Source organism: Trichechus manatus, unplaced genomic scaffold (assembly GCF_000243295.1).
Source record: "Trichechus manatus latirostris isolate Lorelei unplaced genomic scaffold, TriManLat1.0 scaffold00111, whole genome shotgun sequence".
NCBI lineage: Eukaryota > Metazoa > Chordata > Mammalia > Sirenia > Trichechidae > Trichechus > Trichechus manatus.
The window spans coordinates 4,440,076-4,446,075 of NW_004444047.1; the positions used below are offsets into that span (position 1 = coordinate 4,440,076).

At 48.5% G+C, this 6,000-nt stretch overlaps 1 protein-coding gene across 1 annotated transcript in view; it reads right to left on the bottom strand.

The window, feature by feature from the left end:
- The window catches only part of GRK4 (G protein-coupled receptor kinase 4), a 100,003-nt gene that overhangs the window by 93,177 nt on the left and 826 nt on the right, over positions 1-6,000 (bottom strand). The gene's annotated exons all lie outside the window — the stretch shown is intronic.

Below are 6,000 nucleotides of genomic sequence, written 5' to 3' on the forward strand. Positions count from 1 at the left end.
AGAAAGCACCCCTTGGGGGTGGGAACAACTCAAGGACAATGAAGGAAACACACATGTTGGCTACTGTGCCACTGGAGTCGAAGTGTTTATAAAGCTAGTTCTAGAAATAAGACCATTTTTCAGTCTCCTGAACTAGGAATTTTGAGGGCAACTTCGGGGCTTCTCGCACTCGCCCCCCCAGTCCTCGTCCTCCTGTGCCGCTGTCCTTTTCTTCCTTCCCCTCCTGTCTCCCCCTCCTTCTTGCCCCCCTCCCTGTGCCTGTCCTCTTCACCCTCCCAGCCCCTCTAGTCCTCGCACCCAGGGCACAGGGCTTGTTCAGCATGGCATGTAAATACGCCCTTGCCATGACCTTTTGTTGTCCCTTCGCCCACACAGCCTTCCCTTTTGTTACCTGTACCCCAAATCCTTTTGGGATCCCCTCTTCCCTACTGTGTGTGGTCTTGGTGGGACTGTGAATCCCAGTGCCAAACTAGTCAATCAAATGCTCTCTCCCAGGACCATGAATCTGGAAAGGAATGAGGCAAAATCAGAAGAAATGGGGACTCTGCTGTCCCAGGGGCAGTGGCCACCAAGACTGACTGCCAACAAGCAGCCCCCAGTCCAACTCCATGTGAAACTGCACCGGTCCGCGCCACCCAGCACTCCCAAACCCTCAGTCCGGCTCCATTTTTCCCTTTGCACTTCTCACTCTCTAACACAGCACGTCTTCTACATATTTGTCCCCCCTATTAGAATGCGGACTATGCAAAGGCATTGAACTGTGTGGATCATAACAAATTATGGATAACACGGCAAAGAATGGGAATTCCAGAACACTTAATTGTGCTCCTGCGGAACCTGTACTTAGACCAAGAGGCAGTCATTCGAACAGGACAAGGGGATGCAGCGTGGTTTAAAGTCAGTAAAGGTGTGCCCCAGAGTTGCATCCTTTCACCATACTTATTCAGTCTGTATGCTGAGCAAATAATCCGAGAAGCTGGACTACATGAAGAAGAACGGGGCTTCGGGATTGGAGGAAGACTCATTAACAACCTGCGATATGCAGAGGACACATCTTGCTTGCTGAAAGTGAAGAGGACTTGAGGCACTTACTGATGAAGATCAAAGATCACAGCCTTCAGTATGGATAACGCCTCAACATAAAGAAAACAAAAATCCTCACAACTGGACCAACAGGCAACATCATGATAAATGGAGAAAAGATTGAGGCTGTCAAGGATTTCATTTTACTTGGATCCACAATCAACACCCATGGAAGCAGCAGTCGAGAAATCAAACGAGGCATGCATTAGCCAATTCGGCTGCAAAAGATCTGTTTCAAGTGTTATAAACCAAAGATGTCACTTTAAGGACTAAGGTGCACCTGACCCAAGCCATGGTGTTTTCAATCGCCTCATATGCATGGGAAAGCTGGACAATGAATAAGGAAGATAGAAGAATCGATGCCTTTGAATTATGGTGTTGGCAAAGAATATTGACTATACCATGGACTGCCAGAAGAACAAACAAATCTGTCTTGGAAGAAGTATGCCAGAATGCTCCTTACAAGTGAGGATGATGATAAAATCAAATGGGACTAATGAGGCACAGCAGTCCAGGGACAAGGGCCAGAAGACAGAAGGGGTCAGGAAAGCTGGTGATAGGGAACCCAAGGTTGAGTAAGGATAGTGTTGATGTGTTGTGAGGTTGTTAACCATTGTCATAGGGCAACATGTGTACTGTTTTAACGGAGACTATTTTGTTCTGTAAACCTTCATCTAAAGTGAGAATAGCAGCACAATTGGAAGAGCGTAGTCGATGTTACTGAACTATGCATGTAGCAATTTTTGACATGGTGTATCATTGGCTATGTATATTTTCACCAAAAAAAAAAAAAAAAGGTCGAGAAGGGAGAGGGTTGACAAGTCGTGGGGTTGTCAACCAATGTCATAAAACAATATGTGTACTACTGTTTCCTGAGAAACTATTTGTTCTGTAAACCTTCACTTGAAGTACAATAAAAAAATAAAATTAAAAAAAAGAAGTGAGGATGGTGAGACTTCATGCTTGGCAGAGTAGAGGGTCACTGAAAAAGACGAAGACCCTCAATGAGACGGACTGACACAGTGGCTGCAACAATGGGCTCAAACATAACACAACTGTGAAGATGGCGCAGGACCAGGCAGTGTTTTGTTCTGTTGTACACAGGGTCGCGATGAGTCAGAATCGACTCGACGGCACCTGGCAACATTAGAATGGGGCTCCCTAACGGCGGGAATTTCCGACCATGTTGTCTATGCTGTAGGCCGAGCACCTAGAACAGTGCCTGACACATAACAGCTACTCATAAATACCCGCTGAATGAACGAATGGATGGGCGCGCCCTTGTCCTGTCCTTCTCCGGCCTGGTTTTTAGGTTCTTGCGTTCATTCTCTGAGCCACCCCTATTCTTTCAATAAATTTCCTGTTTGCCTAAGTTAGCTCCTTGCAACCAAAAATCCCGGGAGGTAGGGGACTTAGCAAAGAGCATTAATAAGAGCAGGTATATTAACTATGCTTCAGGCATAAAGCAACTGACCAAAAACAGGACCAGTCTGAAACCAGAATGGAACTGTTAGACCTAAGACCAAAATCCACAGTAAATGGGAATATCACAAATTCTTCCCTCGACCTTTCTGCTATCAATTTCTCTAAGAGATAAAAGGGGGTTAAAGTCCCCCTGGGGATTGACACGATTGGGAGGATGACACATGACCGGGCAGTATTTTGTTCCGTTGGGCACAGGGTCGCTATGAGTCAGAACCAACTCAACAGCACCTAACAAGAACTTGAGTTGGAATTGACTCAGGGGCACCTAACAGCAAACAAAAACAAGAACAAAGTCCCCTCAGACGTGTGATGAGACACAGTGTAAACTTATCATTTAAAGTGATTAAAAGTTGTAAGTCGCTTAACCAATGCCTTACACAGAGGAAAAAAATTCAAATTTTTTTTTTTAAAGCAGTGATTTTTGTGTTTTATTTCATTAACAATATGATCATCTCATACTTCTTTAAAGTGTGCCTGGCACAGTCACACACAAATGACTAGGTCAATGCAGCAGCATCTGCCAACGCTGCTGAAAGGAGGGAAGGATTTCTAACAGTCTTCTCTCAGCGACCAAAGAGACAGAGACACAGAGAGCGAGACAGCGAGAGAGCAAGAGACACAGAGACAGAGAGTGAGAGAGAGAGATTGATTCTATGTGAAATAAAACCAGGGAAAGGACAGGACTCACTAATATTAAACCAACAGTGCACTTCCCAGGGCCCAAATACAACCCTTGTGCTATGTCCACTCATTGTAAAAGTTAATTTTCTAAACACGAGCGAGAGAAACTAAAAGCTGCACTACCCGTGAACAGACATCGTGCCCAGGAAGACACTTCCTGGGAAATACGCTACATGCTTCTAAAGCAAACAAACAGTTACCAACTTGGGAAACAGCCTGAGATTACAGTCAACGCGCAGCATACGGCCACACATTACTGACGCTTCTCGTCAACGTCCCTAAGCATTAACCAGACTGAACACGAGGTCCCTTTCTGAACACGGGATGAAACACTGCGCCCTGGAGGCGGACCTCACAAGGCTCACAAAACCATGAGTTAATACGGGATCCTTCAGGGAACAAAGTGCTGGGCATCTGTGGCAAAACATACTGGTTTCATATCATTTAGCATTTATATAGCACTTATCTCTGCCAGAAGGAGCCCTGATGGTGCAGTGGTTAAAGCGCTCGGCTACTAACTAAAAGGTCAGCAGTTCGAACCCACCAGCCGCGCTGCAGGAGAAAGGTATGGCAGTCTGCTTCCATAAAGATTTACTGCCTCGGAACCCTATGGGGCAGTTCTACCCTGTCCTATAGGGTCGCTGAGTCCGAATCGACTCGACAGCAGTGAGTTTGGTTTGATCTCTGTCAGAGACCTGGTGGCGCAGTGGTTAAGCACTCGGCTGCTAACTGAAAGGTCAGCGGTTGGAACCCACCAGCGCTCCTTGAGCGAAAGATGTGGCAGTCTGCTTCTGTAAAGATTACAGCCTCGGAAACCCTGTGGGGCAGTTCTAATCTCTCCTACAAGGTCGCTTATGAGTCACTATTGACCTGACAGCACACACCAACAAATCTCTGTAGCATTATAGGAAAGCTGGCTTGGCACAATATTCACTTTTTATATATTACACCCAGATATGAAGGTGAGGCAAGCAGGCAGAGTGGAAAGAAAACAGGTTTCATCTGGTTGGACCCGACGACTCTGAGGACAAGTGACTCCGTGACCAACATGTTCAGGGTGAGGGACAAGACAGAATCAGATCTCCACTAACAGAGATGCAAGAAAGCATGTTTGTTAAGGACTCCACTGCTTTAACGGAAAACTAAGACCTGGCTCTCTCTCCACCCATCCTCAGTTCTCCTACAGAAAAGAGGGGAGAGAATGCACACGAATACTGAGGATGAGGAATCCGCATTCAGCTCTTAATCTAAGAAATGCTTTACAAGAGAAGGTTCTCTACTTCTTCGTCCTGAGCCTTCCACCTAACCCCTAACTTCAGTGTTGAATTCCACTCCCCACTCACAGTTATTTCAAGAACTCCTGTACCAGGTTCATGACTCAGGTCTCAAAAGTGCCGAGAAACCTTTCCTCCTGAAAGGCACTTCACTTGTAAGTGGGAGATGGGGGAAGCATATAAAGGAAAAAGAAAACAAGACCAGAAGTGTTTCTGCTCTCACAGGCATTACCCTATATCCCAATTTAAAGAGGATCTGTGATGGTGCTCAGTGAGCAGCCCGGAGCCCCAGGAACCCCAGTGTCCTCACACAGGTGCCTAGCGGTGAAGCCTGAAGCTCTGGGAAACCGTGCGGGTTACTCCTCCCTTCGGGATGTCTTCAATACCTAGCAGCGGGAACAGCCCGTGTGTACCCTGTTTCAGCACAAAGACAGAGCGGCTGCCAGATCACTCCAGGAAATGACCCAAAATCACCACCTCCGATGGAGTGAACCACCTTGGCTGGGACCCGAATTTCAGGTCTGGGAGGCAACAGAGGGGCACACGTGGTCTGAGGCAGAGGATTTGACTCTGGTGCTCTCGGAAGAGTGGGGCCGATTGCTCATTTCATATTGATTGCTGTTATTTTGGGGTGCTGTCCAGGCGATTCCCACTCACAGTGACCCCATGTGACAGAGCAGCGCTACCCCATAGAGTTTCCCGGCTGTAATCTTTACGGGAGGAGACCCTGGTGGCGCAAGGGTTAAGCAATCAGCTGCTAAGGGAAAGGTTGGTGGTTCCATCCCACCAGCTGCTCCTCCAGAGAAAAATGTGGCAGTCTGCCTCCCTAAAGATTTACAGCCTTGGAAACCGTATGGCGCAGTTCTACCGTTTGGCTTTTATGGAATCTTTATGGGACTACATCGCCAAGCCTTTCTCCCGCGTATCCACCAATCTTTCAAAGGGTGAATTATCACTAACTTGTTTAACCTGTCACCAGGTCGCACCATAACCCACTTTAAACACCACAGAGCCTCAGAGCAAACCTCGAAATCAGAAACTATGTGAAAATCACAGGGTTTAAAACCACTCGTTGGAGGTTCACGCCCGGGTCGCTTCTAGGAGCCTTTTCTTGGACCTCTGTCAAAGACCACCGAGGCAGGGTGGGCTGTTTGCTGACTGCCCTCGGCGGTCTTGCTCTCTCCCTCCGCGGACAGGCAGACAGGACCCTGCTCGTCCCATGCCGAAGCCCCGCTCGTGTGACCGCAGAAGGCACAGCGAGCGCAGGACTAGGAGGCAGGAGTGGGCTGCGACCAGAAGAGCTCCAGCCGCCGGCTCTCGGCCGAGCAGGTGGGGACGCGCGGCGGGCAGCCCGGGGCACCTCGGGCTCGCGCCCACCCACCCGCGCGAGCTTTCAGCAGCAGCATGTTGGCCACAGCGTTCTCGCTCTCCGTGTCGCGCCGCCGCCGCCGCCGCCGCCGCCGTGGCCGATTCCGCC